The 17,037-nt window shown below is 40.7% G+C and overlaps 1 protein-coding gene across 8 annotated transcripts in view; it reads left to right on the forward strand.

Moving 5' to 3' along the window:
• The window catches only part of LOC132351928 (uncharacterized), a 366,712-nt gene that overhangs the window by 322,722 nt on the left and 26,953 nt on the right, over nt 1–17,037 (forward strand). For all 8 annotated transcript variants that reach the window (XR_009498526.1, XR_009498525.1, XR_009498524.1 and 5 more), the window contains 2 exons: nt 13,445–13,707; nt 15,740–15,884. The gene's annotated coding sequence lies outside the window, so the exon portion shown is untranslated. The remainder of the gene's footprint in view (nt 1–13,444; nt 13,708–15,739; nt 15,885–17,037) is intronic.

Raw genomic sequence — 17,037 nt, forward strand, 5'->3', positions numbered from 1 at the left:
GGGTGGGGACATGGAGCCCCCTGGGTTGAGCTGACCGCCGGCAGGCAGCCCCCGGGGAGAGCTCCCTCCCACAAGCAGGGTCTCAGTCCTTCCGACTGCACCAACTGGAAGGGAGCTTCCGCAACCTGGGGCTGAGAGGATGAGAAATGCCAGTGGCTGGCCTCCTGGGGTGGCAGGTTCTAGAGCAGAGTTTCTGGAACAGAGCTCGGGTGGGGTTAAGGTAGTGGGTTCTGCTCAGTGGCCAGAGACTGACCCCATTCTTACAGTGAGCAGTTTTAACTGAATGATTCTATCTCCATTTGCTGTAAGCCCTCAGGGTAATTCCCAGAGACTGCAGTTATTTTTATAATTTTCACTAGTTAAATGGTTGATTTGCTGAGAAGAGGGTCCACTAAGCTCCTCATTCTACTGTGCAGGAAAGCCCAACCTTCTGGAGCGTGTTATTCCGTTCAAATGCAGCCTACAACCCACACCCTTTCGACTCACCGTCCTACGTTCTTTTAGTTTAAGGAGAAGAGGATGCCCGTTAATTCTGACGATACCCCATTTTCTCTGCTCAGGGCCACCGCAGCACTACTTTTGGGGGTGTGCCCTGCATGTCACTGGGCACCATTCACATCGTGGTCTGTTTGCCCCGCTCTAAGTGACAGTCCTGACAGTCTTGGCCAATGAACCCGAAAAGATCACTTTTGTGTGAAAATAAACAACTTTTTCATGTAGAGTGGATTTTTAGAGTACAGGCACACCTCGAATTATTGCATTTCACAGATTTACACACTGGAGAGTCGTGGAAACCCTGTGTAGAACGAGTCTATCGGTGCCATTTTCCAACAGCATTCGCTTATTTCATGTCCCTTTGTCACGTTTTGGTAATTTTCTGGGAAACTTACAGATTGTAACCCTAAGTGACTGTGCCATTTTACATTACATAAATTACAGTTTATAAGGGTTCCAATTTCACCGCATTTTCATCAACTTATCTGTTTTTTTTTTTTTTCAGGATGGATCTTTTTATTTATTTATTTATTTGATTATCTGGTTTTTATGATTACATCCATCCTACTGAATGTGAAGAGGTTATCTCATTGTGATTTTTAATTTGCATTTCCCTAACCAATGATGTTGCACATCTTTTCATGTGCTTATTGGTCATATGCATATCTTCTTTAGAGAAGTGTTTATTCAAATAATTTGCCCACTTTAAATTTTCTTTGTCTTTTTATTATTGAGTTGTAAGAGTTCCTTATATATTCTGGACACATGTTCTTTATCAAATATATGACTTGCAAATATTTTCTTTCACTATGTAGGTTGTCTTTTCACTTTCTTGATAGTATCCTTTTAAGCGTAGTAGTTCAGTTTTGATGAAGTCCAATTTATATATTTTTCTTGTGTTCATTGTGATCTTGATGTCATGTCTAAGAATCTGTTGACAAATACAAGGTCATGAAGATTTACTCTTATGTTTACCGCTAAGATTTTTATAGTTTTGGCTCTTATATTTCCCCTCTATATCTACAGTTACTTTTGTTTGTTTTAAAGTCCATTTTGTCTGATATTGGTGTAACCACTCCAGCTCTCTTATGGTTGTTGTTTGCATAATATATATTTTTCTTCATCCTTTTAGCTGGATCTTTCTTCCAGTCTGACAATCTCTATTTTATTGGATTATTTAACCCACTCACATTTAACGTTATTATTAATATAGGTGGTGCCATTTTGCTTTTGTTTTCTATAAGTGTCATATCTTATTTGTTTCTCTATTCCTCTTTTACTGGGATCTAGGTTTAGGCAAAGAATTCTTATATTTTACACCAATAAACAAGATCTATAAAGTGAAAAATAGGGAAAGGGAAATTGAGCTACATAGAATAACATATTTATATCTCATTGGAATTAATATATAGTATAAATATGAAATAGATTTTGCTAAGTTAAAGTGTATATGGCAAGCCCTAGAGTAACTACTAAAGAAAAAAATAGTACAATTCAGTGAAAAAAATGTTACATTAATTTTCACTTAATGCAAAAGAAATCATTATGCACCATCAGATGGCTAAAACAAAAGTTTTAAAAATAGTGGTGACATCATGGGCTTCCCCGGTGGCGAGTGGTTAAGAATCCGCCTGCCAATGCAGGGGACGTGGGTTCAAGCCCTGGTCCAGGAAGATCCCACATGCTGCAGAGCAACTAAGCTCCTTTGCCACAACTACTGAGCCTGCGCTCTAGAGCCTGTGAGCCACAACTACTTAGCCCACGTGCCACAACTACTGAAGCCCATGTGCCTAGAGCCCGTGCTCCACAACAAAGAGAAGCCACCGCAATGAGCAGCCCATGCACCGCAACGAAGAGTAGCCCCCGCTTGCCGCAACTAGAGAAAGCCCACGTGCAGCAACGAAGACCCAACGCAGCCAAAAATAAATAAATAAATACATTTATTTTAAAAAAAATGGTGGCAACATCAAATGCTGGCAAGATTGTGGAGAAGCTGTTTTACCCACACATTGGCAGTGGAAATGTATGAGTAGAGGGTAAACGCTGTAAAATGGTGTAGCCACTCTGAGAAAAAGTTTGACTCTTTCATTAAAAATATTCTTGTACAACTACCATACAACACAGCAGTTCCAATCTTGGAGCACTTATCCCAGAGAAATGAAAAGTTTTCTTCACAATAACCCTAGACATGAATATTCATATTAGGTTTTTTCATCATAAACAAAAAGTGGAAACAGCCCTGATGTTCCCAACATTGTTGAATTAACAACCTGTGGTATATCCTTATCATGGGTTCCTACTCAGCAGTAAAAAGGAACTCAGAACAACTTGGACGAATCTCCATGGATATATGCTGGACGTAAAAGGCCAATCAAAAAGGTTACACACTTTGTAATTCCATTTGTACAGCATTTCTGAAAAGGCAATATTTTAGAAATGGAGAACAGATTAGTGTTTGCCAGGACCTAGCAGCTGAGAAGGCTTGGCAAAGATTGGCGTTTCTATTATAACAGGGATGCTTATAATGGAATTGTTCTGTCATCTTCATTATTTTGGTGGATAAACAAATCTACATATGTGATAAAATTGCATAGAGCTAAATAGACATATACCACAAATGAATACAACTAAAATTGGGGAAATCTGAGGAAGATAAGTGGATTTTATCAATACGAATATTCTGGTTTTTATATTGTACTATATTTTTGCAAGATATTACCTTTGGGAGAAAGCGAGTCAAGGATAGACTGGATTTCTCCATATTATTTCTTATGACCACAGGTAAATCTACAGTTACTGAAAAATAAACATCTAATTTAAAATATATCCACCTGAGCTTCAAATGTCTGGTGCTATTGACACCATGATTACACGTGTAAGAAGCCGGACAATGATTTAAAGGATCATTGATATGCCTCCTATTACTCATACTATAACTTTGGGAGCAATCAATACACATGATCAGGGCTTGAAAATCTCAGCACTACAATTTCACTTCACTGGTCAGATTCCTGAGTAAAGAAAACAAACCAAATTAAACATTTTCTCCAAAGACAGGAGGAAAAATTTTAAAGTTCTGTGGCATTCAGCGCGGGGGCGCAGAGAATTTGTTACGGCATGACTTGGCTGTCCACTCACTAGGACTCTGAGAAGAGTCCCCAGAGTATTCTGCCCTTGTTAAGGTGGCCGACGTGGTGGAGAAACACAAGGTCCAAACCTCATCTGAGTCATGTCGCTAGAAACTGTCAGAGAAATCAACCAGATCGCCCGCAGGCAGGCTTCAGGGTGGGAACCCCTCCAACGGGGTACAGTCTTGGGAAGGCAAGGCGGGGTCTCCCTGGAGCTTCAGCAAGGCGGTCAGCCCGAGTTCAGCTACTTTCAGGAACAGCTGTCCAGGTGTGGCTCTTCAAAGAAAGAGGCGTTGCTCTCGTGGTTTAGCAGTGGTGGTTGGGGAATTTGGGTTTAGCAAGAGGCAGGGGGAGAAAACTTGGCAGCCAAGGTCACGTGAGGTCAGAATGAGAGGTTCCTTTCTCCAGAGCACCTCCCAACACAGAGGAGGGTGGCCCTCACTCCTGTTCCCACATGGAGTGCAGATGCTCCCGTTTTCAGTGGAAAAATCGAGACAAACACAGTCAAGGAATTCGCAGAGTAATTCTAGCACTTTCAGTTATTTTGAGTTATTTGCATACTTCTATTACCAGAACGTTGTGAAAAATTTGCCCAGAGTCATCAATCTGCTCCTTTTACACGATAGAAAGTAATTCAAGGCATTGTTCTGCTCTGTCATAGCTGAACTCTGGGTGAATAATTGATTTTTATACAAGTGAACTTTCCCACGGCTGACAAGGACAGCAACTGCTGGATAATAGGGTGGTGTGTTTGTGGAAAGTTTATTTAGAAAGTGAAATCGTATAATTTTAAGTATGTTAAGTATTGTTTTTTTTAAAACAATAGCAAGTCTTTTCTATGAGGAGAGCACAAAATTATTGTTTTGTAATTCAGGGAAAATAATATAAAAATTGTGTGAAGCTTTCCTAAATCCTAATGTAGTGTGCAGTTTGGGGACAGTGGTTTTTTACTATAAATTACTGAGCATTTGGGATTATAATATAGTCACTGGTTGAACCGTAGGGAAAAAATGGAAGCATCAAAATAAGCTACCAGGATATATGTTCAGTAAAGTAAATCCAAACTCTAATGACATCCCACAGATAGCTAATTATGCCTTCAAGTGCCTTGACATAGAAGCAGTGTGATAGATGTGAGCAATTTAATGAGCGGTAGCACGCAGGCTTCACCTCCAAGAATTTCACATTCTAAGAAGGCAGAGAGAAACATGCAATGAACCCTGTCATTAGAGATTCAAAGCCGGTGATAACGCGAGCACATCTCGACTTTCACTAATCGTAACTCCAGTCTCTGCTGCCCCCGCTGCAAGGACACTCGGTGGCTGCAGGGAATATGTGTGAGCGAGGCTAAGGCTCCGGAGGACCCCGGGTGACCCCACGGTCCTCCAGAGGTGGGACCAGCACAGACACCGGACAGGGTGATGGGGCTTCCTGGCCCCCAGGAGTCTCGGTGAAGATGAACAGCTGACCGAGTTCAAGGAGACCGGAGAGAATGGGCTCAGCAAATCTAACTGTGGATATAATTTGGTAGGAAGATGATTTGTGGAAGTACTGAAACTGCACTTCTGAGAACTTGTACTTTGGGAAGCACAACTGACCAAGGCTCCAGTACTTTGACATTCATCACCATGTTCCTTGCAGAGGCCAACGAACCCTCAGGGGCTGCTCCCGGCCAAAGACCAATTGCAGCAGGGATGCTAAGGCATGCTGGTTCCCGGGAGACAGAGTCTCATTTAGTGGGGAACTCTGGCCTGAGGAGCTCTCATCAGCCCTACCAGACCTCCTTAAACGTGCGCCACAGTCCGTACTTCACCTGTCCAGATGGGCACCGCTGTCGGTCAGCTAGGCACCCTCCTCTGGCTGGTTCACCATTTCCCCCACCAGCGTCTCCCCTGATCAATCTCTTTGCACGTTCAGCATCTCACCTTGCTATCTGCTTCTCAGGCACCTGGATTAACACAAGAGTCTTTATCTTCACACACTTTACGGGGCTTTAGCCTGCTGATATGGTGCCCCAATAATTTACTCGAATTGCTAGTGGGCAAAATAAAAAACAAACTAACTACTTGCATACCTAAGGACACCTAGAAACCAGGCAGAAGATCAAATAGAATAGGTGTCCAAAAAAGGAAGTACAGTTTCTTGAAGGGATGTAACTTGAACGATAAATTTAAAACTTAACAATATAATGAAAGTACCTGCGATCTAAGCATAGTTTTTTTTTTTAGTTATAACAGAATCTTAAAATTTAAAATGCAAAGTTCAGTAGATATGGTTTATTCAATGGTTACTATTTACATGCAAATTAATGTCCTGGAAGATCAAGAGGAAGACATATTTCTAAGCCCAGGGCAAAAATACAAGAAAAAACTCACAATGATGATAAGGTGATAAATTCAGAATATCTTATATATGCATAATAAGATATCCAAAGAGGTAAAAGGGATTGACAGAGGAGGGAAATAATTAAATCAATAAAATACAGTTTTCCTGAGCTAAAGAAAGATACACAATTTTAGATTCAAAGAATCCAGGCTCTAGGGTAGATTGATTAGAAGAGAAATACACTGTGACATACCATGGACAATTCCTAAATGTTCTCAAATTTCTAGATTTCAAAGATAAGGATAAAATTCTACAGATAATCTTAGAAAGAACATACTATCTATTAAGGAAATAAACTAGACTGGTATCAGCGTTCTCATCTGAAAAGTTGAAATGACCTCATCAGAATACTGAGACTAAAAGACTGAAATTAATAAAATGATATATACAAGCAAGATGTCTTCCCTGTTGGGATTAAAGAGAAATATTTGCAGATATACAGGGATTCATACCATCCATATAACACATGTGAGACAACTTTTATTGACTTCTTCTGTGTAACTAGGATTTTGCTAGGATTTCACATACATCATTTTATTTCATCTTTACAATTCTGTGAGAATGGTGGATTTATTCTGTTTTTATATGAAGATCAGTGGCTCAGAGAGGTTAACAAATGTGGGCAAAGCACAGAACTGGCATGCTATCTTTGGATAAAAATTAGGTGGTTCTGATCCTATCTACTTTGTAAAAGCATTATATTTTTTCAGATAGCTGTAGTTGTACTGGGAACTGAAAGTACTAGTTTTATATTTATTGTATTATTTTTTGGCTGAAATTACAAAAAAAATTGTAAGAAAGACTCCTGATAACCTGATAACCTGTGGTAGATTGTGGTTTGCAAAAACTATTTCTAATTTTTAACTTTAAAATAAGGTTTGTATATGTGTGTTCATCTTTAATATACATATTTGAGGTCACTATGGAAGGTAAATGCCTAAACTCACAGCTTTGCAAGTTTTCAATGTTTATATTCAAATCTTTATTCTTGTCAAATTGCTGTGACTCAAATGGAAAAGGGAAATGTAGCAGTGGTTTTTTTTTTTTTAATTTATTTCTTTATTTATTTAGTTTTGGCTGTGTTGGGTCTTCGTTTCTGTGCGAGGGCTTTCTCTAGTTGTGGCAAGCGGGGGCCACTCTTCATCGCGGTGCGCGGGCCTCTCACTATTGCGGCCTCTCTTGTTGCGGAGCACAGGCTCCAGACGCGCAGGCTCAGTAGTTGTGGCTCACGGGCCCAGTTGTTCCGCGGCATGTGGGATCTTCCCAGACCAGGGCTCGAACCCGTGTGCCCTGCATTGGCAGGCAGATTCTCAACCACTGCGCCACCAGGGAAGCCCCAAGCAGTGGTTTTAGAGATATCGAATTGCCAAGGCAGACTTCTCAGCAAACCAGGAGACATTACTGAGGTATGAATTTTGTGTGCAACGATCTCACAAACTAGTTCATTTCATCTTGTGATGGTATATCAGCTTCTGGAGGACACATATTAATGGTATCACATTACTTTAGTGAAATGTAATAGAAGATATTATACAATATTAAATAGCTCCCAAAATCCCGAAAGAGTTAATAGACTTCTGACACCTATTGACTAATTGTCAGGGAGTTTGTAAGATGCTGGGAACGACTAAGGCCCAGAGTTATTTCCCAAGCACACTCATAATCAAAGAACAGAGCTCTGACCTTTATATTTTCCATAACAAAAGTTCCAGTTCTCATTTCGTACAGTTCCTGCCTGTCTCTGACTGTTCGCTGAGGTCTGTCCTGTGTACAATGAGTTCTGCATTATGAAGACTTAGTTAATGTGATAGACTTCAGGATGGCTGGGAATCAGAAACTTGTATTATTTTTCTGTCAAGTGTAGGGAAAAAAAAGACTCATCATAAGAATTCTAAGAAAGTGTCATTGTTTTGATGAAAGTTTCATAGAAAACTACAATATCCCTAAATTATTTTGGCAGTGGAATAAAAGGAATATATTATTAAAAAGTACAGCCTCATAATATCAGTGGACATTAACGAGAAAGAAATCTATAAGGATAAAAAGGAGAATCACATGTAACAGCTTTAAAGTCAGTTGAATGTACTCAGAGCTAATGTTTAAGTTTATGAGGGAATGAAGATTATTTCTAATGAGAGCACTGAAAGACATATATTAGGTGTTAAACTTTTTTTCACGCTAATTGTTAAATTAATGTGATAAAACTGTTCACAGTACTGCTAGCTTCTTGTTTGGCTTCCTCAAATGATTTTTTTATTAGCTTTGATTATAGGCCACTGTAAATATGATACTAAAAGACTCCTCCAGCCAGTTATGTGCTGGGCAGTTTTATTATACTCTAGTTTAAAATGCTGGCAATGTACCTTTGTTTAAAAGAGATGTAACTTTTATTTGACTTTAATGCTTGGACCCTATGACTTGGCTAATAAACCAAAGCAGTAGAAAACAATTTTATTAGACACTAAAAATTATAATGGCTATGACCTGTCACCTGTTTAATGAGACTAAATGCCCAGTAAATCTTCATCATCTCCGACACCACCTGGTTCTTACCATGCACTATCTGATGGCCTCTTTAAGAGATGACAGTGAAAACACAGAATTAAAATTATTACATTGTGATTATCAATCAATGCGATAAATTTTATTGCCTGTGTTTCTTGGAAAGGGGCTGAACGCCCCAGTGGCTAACTGTGGACTCAGCACCCAATGGCTTTATTTCTGTTACTGTGCAATGAAGACCCAAGAGCAAGTTGAGGCTGAAAATAAGAAAATACGTTCCTATGTAAATGAAGAACAATAGAACATCTCACCCCAACACAGTCTCCATTGTTGCCCCAACACACACACGTACACACACCCACACTACACACGGGCACACCTGTAGCAGGCAGTCCTGCCCCAGGTCCACAAGCTCCCTCTGTCATCCGGTGTTGAGGCCACTGCAGACCTCTGATTGGAAATGTTTGTTGATTTAGGAGTTTCTAGATGGGGGAATTTTACATGCTGACACTATTTGACAAAAGCACTGAGAAAACCTTATAAGGGGCTCAATTGAAAAAATATACATTTTTTCATGAAACACGATCCTTTAATAAGAAAATATAATTTTCAATTTTTTATATACTAAGAAGAAAGAATGAGATATTTTTGTTTTTAATCATGAAACAAATCATTATTTTCTACTTTGAATAGGATCACTGTATTTTATTCAACACGGTAATCCTTAAATTCAAGTAGCTTGAATCTTTTACAAGGGGTCTGTAAAGGCAAATAGAAAGGTTGTAAACTGGTCAAAGAACTAAAAAAGGGCAAGGCAGTTAAACTCAATGATGGCTTTGGCATAAGTGCTGCGACTATATTAAGTATATTAATGCCATAAGTATTAGCTATTTTTGATAATGTCTGTGTTGAATTTAATTATTCAACTTTTCCAATACTGTTTAATAAACACTTACCTATTGTACAGTGTACACCGTACTATACAGTCATTGCGGGATACACATATTCCACCCCCCTACCCCAGAGACCTTTTCTGTTTCAGAAGAAAATATATAAATAAATTTAAATTTTAGTTATCCATATGTCAAATGTTGTGTAATTTAGTATTTATTTATTAAACCAATATGAATCATGCCATATGAGAGAAATAGTGTTAAGAAAATGGACGGGAGTGAGGAATTGATTTGCCTTAAGGAACTTAAGGAAGACTTAACAGAGATAGCAATATTTCAGCTAAGCATTTTATGGTTAATAGAAATCCTGTAACGAGCATAAAGCATCTAGTACATTGCAGTCCAAGATAGACATAGTAAACCCTGCGGATAATAAAAACAATAATGTGGCAGAATATTATATTGATGTTCACAACATCACTGATGAATTTTGCAAAACAGGTTTGAGGACAGTGTGAGGGACAGACCTGAAGGTGGGATGGGACAGTGGGGTGACCGAGGGGAGAAGGCGTGAAGGCGGTGGACGCAGACGGGGCATCGAGGAGAAATCCACCTGGAGAGGAGCAGTGGGTGAGGAAATTCAAGCTCAAGGACTCAGCCGAGTTCTTTTGTTTGTCTCGGGGCGGAGAGACTAGATTACAGGCTTCTGGGAGGACGCTAGTGGGGGAGAGGTTGGTGATGGAGGTAGGGGTCAGGCGGGCGGGTCGCACGCACACAGCCCCTGGCCCACAGCAGAGCTTCTTGGCCACGGCTCGGCATGGATTCACGAACTGGACTTAATGAATCAGGGCACAGGAGTGCTGGCCTTGGGCTGGAGGTAGATGCAGAATCTAATTCTGTCGAGTGAATGTTGGCTTTTATAGCTGCTTTCCATTTGCTCCTTTAAAATACGAACAGAATTGATTTTGTGTTGAAATGCTGTCCAAAGAGAGCAGCCGCCTTCATACATCACCAAAGTGTGCAATTAGATTTCCAAAAGTTAAAATACTGATAAAAAATTGGTATCAAACAAGAAAATTCATTTTTTATGGTCCTCTTTATAGTAGCAGTTTCTGGGGAAAAAATTTGCATGGGAAAGATAATGGAAGAAAAGCCTCAGTCAGCGAGAGAACCCTCCTGGGAAAATATCCACTAACCGATGTGTTTCTGTTTAGAAATCCCACTATCTATATAATTCAAGAGTAATGTTCCTGAGAGCCAGGAAATGTTTATAATAAAGTCAAGATTTCACATAAAAGAAAAACTGCTTGCGATTGCTGATAAAGTTGATTAACATGCAACATTTTAACTTTAAAACACTTATATATTAAATATTAGGTTTGACCATTCATGAATTTGCGTTAAAATATTTCTGCCGATTGGTGTTACAGTTGCCACATGAAGTGTACACCTGGAGAAGTGGAATATGGCATTCTGTATACTCGCATAAATATTGTACACATCCTGAGCCTCCTTTGAATTCGTCTTTAAACTTGCTATTCTCTTATTCCCTAGTAAATCACTGTTATCTTTTCTAGTTTGGTTTCTATGAACCATACCCCAGGCTCTTTCTTAAAAGTGGTGAGTAAGATAAATGGTACCATTTTCTGCCATAATCAAAACCGAAATCATCGAGAGCAGAAGCAAGCCTTTCCTTGTTCCCCGCTGTCCCGAGCTTTACCCCATCGGTACCACGATAAATAATCGTTTCTGTAATTGTCAACTATAGCAGGTTTCAGCCGAGATACATCACATCAGGCACTAACCATATTGCATCCTGCAGAGCTGGGAAATTTCTTTTGTCACCTCTGCATCTGATATAGTGGCGGTGTCCTTTTTCCTTTCTCCTCTCCTGCAAGATTTCAAATGAGCAGAAGCTTTGTTATTTTCCCAGGGGCCTGTTAGCCAAGTTGGCTTTTAAATGTTTTCAGGGCACAGTGGTGTCTTTCCATTCGCGGATTTTTTGTGTGGTACCGCAGGTGGCTTCAAAGATTCAGATGACCTGCTGGACCCCGACCACGGCAAAGCCCATCTAACGCGTGTGCACACACAGACACACACACACACACACACACACACACACACATGACAGAGAGAGGTAGAAAGAGGGACAGAGTTGGAGTTAGGCAAGTGGGGTGAGAAAAAAATAAACCTCGTTTTATTTTGTTTCTCACGTTATTCCTTCCACTACATTTATTCCAACAAGTTGTTTTGGTTTATCTTGCAGGCACGCTATTTTATTTCAATGAATCGTCTTGGATTTTTGATGAGGAGCTATTTATTCTTTATTTCTTTGGTTTTGACTTTTCATCAGAGGTAATTGAGATGTCTGAACAAGAAAGAGAGAAAGTTTAGCATAGGGAGAATTATCTCTGTTTGAACTATTTGGGGAGATAATTGATAAATCATGATATAAAGCAGTATTGTTTGGATTCCCGAATGGCCTGCAGAGACGTCTCCTATGGTTATAACATTGTGAAAGTAGCGGCCTTGCTTCCTGGACATGCCAGCTTTTTGGGGCTCTGCCTGTCCACGCATGTCCCTTGTTTGGGCCCTGAGTTCTGAGGGCAGGAGGATGTTGTCAGGTCTTATTATGGGACCTCATCATCTCAGGGAAATGCAGCCTCACCTCTAGGTATTTTCAAATATCAGTTGCACACGTTTGTACATCAAATTCAGCTCTTCTAAGGGGGAAATTGGTCACAGAGAAGGAGGAAGCAGGGTTCCTGCTCAAATCTTTGCCTGTAGCTTCCCAGAGAACCAGAAAACACAAAGGCTGCTAATTCCATTAAGAGAAATCTTTAAAAATATGAAAATGTCAACTGCTATTTGTATTTGCTATGCTGTGATCATTTCTTGTCTATTACTAGTATTTGCTTCTTAAAGAGTTTAAAGCAAGCTGTATCTTGCTTTTTCCATAAACTGAGTCAAACGTCTTTATCATGTTTCACAGACTCCTAATAAATAACTAATACCTGGATAAAGTTAAATTTATTTAACCTTTCCCAATGTTCAGACATGGAAAAAGATTCTAGTTTTTCACAATTATGCTTCGGCTTTATGAATTCTTTTTCAAATTAAAGTCCTCTCCCTAGCATAAATTCCTCATATTGGAATTATTAGTTTTCAAGTATCATTAGATTATAAGTTTATGCTAATTTTTAATATATTTTAATTTTTTTCAATTTTAAGATAAAGAAAAATGGAATTCAAATTTGACAGTCACACACATTTTACATTAACATGTAATTCCAAAGTCCTGAATATTCACCTTATATAACCACTGCACAGTTAATAAAATAAGAACATTTAACATTGACAAAATGCTGTTATCTAAGTTATAGCTCACATTTGAATTTAGTGACTTGTCACATATGTGCTAGAAATCACCCCTTGTCGGTTCACAGGCGATCCCGCTCTCTTTATCACTGTGTAATGATAGTTTACACAAACAACTTTCTACAGGTAGGCACTGTGAAAAATGTGGCAATGACATAATCTCAGAATGAAAGTCACATTTTAGAGATACTTAAATTTGTTACAAATTTGCTCTGACCTTTTAAAATTAAATTAAATTTTATTTTATTTTTCATTCTACTGTGGACAAGAAATATCTTTTCAAAGATGTGCTAACTTCTGGTTCAGCATTTGTAAATTTGTATATACGCACACTGTCTGACATCTTTGCCTTTGACGTGTTTTTATGATCAAAAGTAAATGTACCCTTCCCCCCAATGTATTTAAATGTATGTAAACTAATACATTCGATAAAAACCATTATTCTCTTGAAGGCTTTTTTTTTTTTAATTTAATAATTAATGGCTAAGTAGGATCTTTTGTGAACATTTTGAATTTGGGCCCAGAATCAAGGTTATTCCAAGGTTAAGGTTAACAGCCTCTTTTGTTAGCTTTTAAACACGGGGGGCAGTCTTCTAGGCTGGCTTTTCTCTAAATGGAATGCAAGGCAATATGTTATCTCTGGGCACATCTGGTTTCTTTCAGTGCAGTAACACAGAATGCTCCTGGACGGCACTTCATAAAAGCACAAATCACGTTCTTCACTTCACTGTGCGTCGTGCACGTGTCTGTAAGCTGGGGCTCTCTCGGGTCCCGTCTGCTGCAGGATGGGCGGTGGGGCTACGTGGAATCATCGCGCCCAGGTAACTGGAGTCGACACTCACCTGCTTCCATAAACGCACACATTCCTGTCCTACTACGGGTTCCCGTGGTCCAGTTTCCTACAAGTACACTTCTTTTACTGGGCGGTAAGTTATGAATAAAAGTGTGATTATAATTTGCTCACTTTGTCATCTCTTCTCTCCCATCACCCCAACTTCTCCTGCCTCACAAAAAATAAGTTTCTCTGGCTTCACACAAATTTGGCCAAGCAATCTCTTGCTAAAGGTTACAGGCTCCACAGTTGACCTACATGAAGCTTACTTCGCAGTTTTCGAAGATGGCCCTTGAAGGTCCTGCAAAGGAGAGGCATAGGTCACGTGTCCTCTGGAGGAGAGACTGTTCTCGGCTCTGAACTTGTGCCACCTGGGATCATGTCACTGTAAATTACATGACCTCATTTTATCTCTGAATATGAAGAGAAGACAGCTGCTCCCCAGGCACAGACAGAAAGCTAGAATTTTAGTGCAGCAAACACATTGAAAAGAAAACTCTCAATTGCCACTATTTGTCCTCTGGTGGCAAAATTCAGGGAGAAATGAGTCATGACGAATGGTTTCTGCAGAGAAATTCTGAAAACCAGTTTGAGGTCATGGCAGAAGGAGCCGGCATCTTGTCCGAGGCACTTGGTTACGTTTACTGAGGGGATGTCCAGAGGTGGTCACGGATTTGAAGAGATGAGTCCTGACGGAGGGAAAGGCAGCAGAGAGCACGAGTACAGGGGACCCCGGGTGGCCTTTACGTGGCCCCGAGTCCTGTCTCAGCACAGACGGCAGGCTCCACGGGCCACGCCTGAGCCCCCAGGGGCCCGGGCTCCTCCATCACCAGCGCTCTTTGCCTGTGACCATCCTCACTGCGATCGTGGCGTCTGCTTGTACCCAGGCCACTGCCTCCTGAAACACTCAGGACAGTCCCCACGTAATGCAGAAGAGATGGTAGGATTCATCCAAGTTTCACGGGCCTGAAGCTACAACATTATGATGCAGAAAAGATGCACGTGCAGACAGGTGCTTTGCCAGGCCGCCTAGAGGCTGTTGCTTTGAGGGCTCAGACCACACGGCCCAGGGATTCTCACTCATTCCGGAGGAGGTGGATACCATTAGAACAAAGCAAGAAGTCGAGCCCTTTTGCCCTCAAAGCTTATCTTCTAGAAAAGCTGACCTCTTGCTGGGAATGTATTTGGTTACACAAAATCCCTGCCTACTGTAACAATCCGACGTCTGGACATCTGTTAAGTCAGTATTTTCTGTAGGGTGTGATCACAGAGAAGTCGGGATCTGAAAACAAGAAAGCCCACGCGTCTGCAGAAGAGGCAGAGAAGCTTTGAGGAGAGAAAGGGAGCGATTCAGAAAGATTAAAAAAAAAAAACCAGGAGCTGAGCTGAGAGACTCCAGCCACTCCGCCGCCAGCGTCAGTGCCTTTGTTGTACGACGCAGCGGGAGGCACAGGAAACCCTCAGAAACCGAGACAAGAGCGGGAAGGGGCCTCGGACAAAGCGAGACAGGACCTCTTGCAGCTGCAGCGCGGAACGCAAGCCCGCTAGAGGGATGCTGACGTGAAACGCTGCCGAGGAAGACGCGGAGGAGAGGCTGCCGACCACGTGAGGTGCTGAGGCCCAGAGGCTCGCGGGCGCCGGGAGTCTGCATCCGCGAGGCTTCGGACCCTGAGCATTTCCAGACTGGGTCCCGGTAGGATGCTGGTGGCAGAGCTAGAGCGATGCTCCAGAGAGCCAGACGATAGATGAACTAGACCCACATAAGGAGCACCCTGGAAGCAACGGCCCCGACAGCCAACACAAAGATGTTATCAACATAAACGCTTCCGGAGACTCTGCATTTGAACGTACATTTTCGACAGTTCAAAAGCCCCCAAGTATCTCTCCTTACAAATCACATTTATTTTCTCATATACGTTACACCAAAGAGGTTCCCCTGCATTTGTCCAAGGGCTCCATCCAAGCCACCTCCACCTGCCACATCAGGCAGGGGCGCCCTGGGGAGGGTCGGGGGAGCCACTGGTCTTGAGGTGAGACTCGTCACCTGGGTGGGAAGTTTTAAATGAGAGTTGGTCGACTCTGGCTAACTGATACTTTGTTTGTGGTTGTGTTTACCTGTCTACTAGAGAACCTGACCACTGGTGATGACAGCAGAGCCAGTCCTCACACAAGCAGTTCTGACCTCTGCCTCAGTTCCTTTAGCTGGCCTGATGGACGATTAGATGCTACCTGATGGGGTGCCCTGTCTCCTGGTCCAGCTCTGCTCCCACGGTGAGTGCCCGCTACCCCCAGGCCTACCCATTTGCTAATTAAAAGCAATAGAGCCCTAAGAAAACAAAATGTTAGAAGGTAGTAAAACAAACCACTATTAGTGCTAGTAAATGTTAACATTTTTATCATTAGAAGGTGAATATGTGTTTACTATACGAAAACAAAGCATGTGTGGGAGCACATGGTATTATACAATAGCAATTATGAATCCTTTCAATCTTTCACATTGGAGTGACTGAGACTACTTTGTGTTGGAATTAAAATTATAATTCAGATCAGATAGTTTGGAAAAATACTTAAAATGTATACAAGACTAAGTGGAAAGAATGCAAAATTCCTACTCTTAGAGATTAAAATGCTAATGTTTTCACATATGTTTCCAGGATTTTTTCTGAATATATTTTCATAAACTAAAACTAAAATTAAGACTAATTTAAGATTGCATTCTTAAGTTGTGATGTAAAAATATTCATGTAGTAAGACTTTGTAAATGTATATTTATAATGGCACTGGATAGGTTTTTATTTTGCTACGGCCCACCAGCTGAGAAGGTTTTCTACATTTAAAATTCATTGAAAAAAATCAAAAGAATATATTTCATGACACGTGAAAGTTATATGAAATCCAAATTTCAGGGACCACAAATAAAGTTTTATTAGAACACGACCAGGCTCATTCATTTTCATATTGTCAGTGTCATACAGCAACAGAGTTATGAGTTGTAACAAAGTTACAACTCAGAGTTATGAGTTGTACAGCCCGCAAAGCCTGTAACGTTTACTAACTGCTCATTACAGACAATGTTTGCTGACTCTTGCTGTAAACCTCTTAGATTTGAGAAAAATACTGGGCATTCTGACTCATCTTTTCATCTTCAATTGGCAACCTTATCAGGAACTTTAGACCTTATTCTTATTTCCAATAGAGAAACCACAAGCACCCAATTTTCCAAACGAGAACAAGCACGTGACTGCCGTAGTATTTGGTGGTAATTAAACCTTCTACAGCTGGAAGATGAGCTAAGTAGCCATTCATCCGGAATCCGTCCAAAGAATGGAATTAAAACCTCACCTCGATATGAAGTCTAACGGAGCACATGACAAATGGCAGCCCTCCCCCTCACTCCCTCCTTCTACCCTCGCTTTACTCTCAC

The sequence above is a fragment of the Balaenoptera ricei genome, chromosome 17, assembly GCF_028023285.1.
Source record: "Balaenoptera ricei isolate mBalRic1 chromosome 17, mBalRic1.hap2, whole genome shotgun sequence".
Taxonomy (NCBI): domain Eukaryota; kingdom Metazoa; phylum Chordata; class Mammalia; order Artiodactyla; family Balaenopteridae; genus Balaenoptera; species Balaenoptera ricei.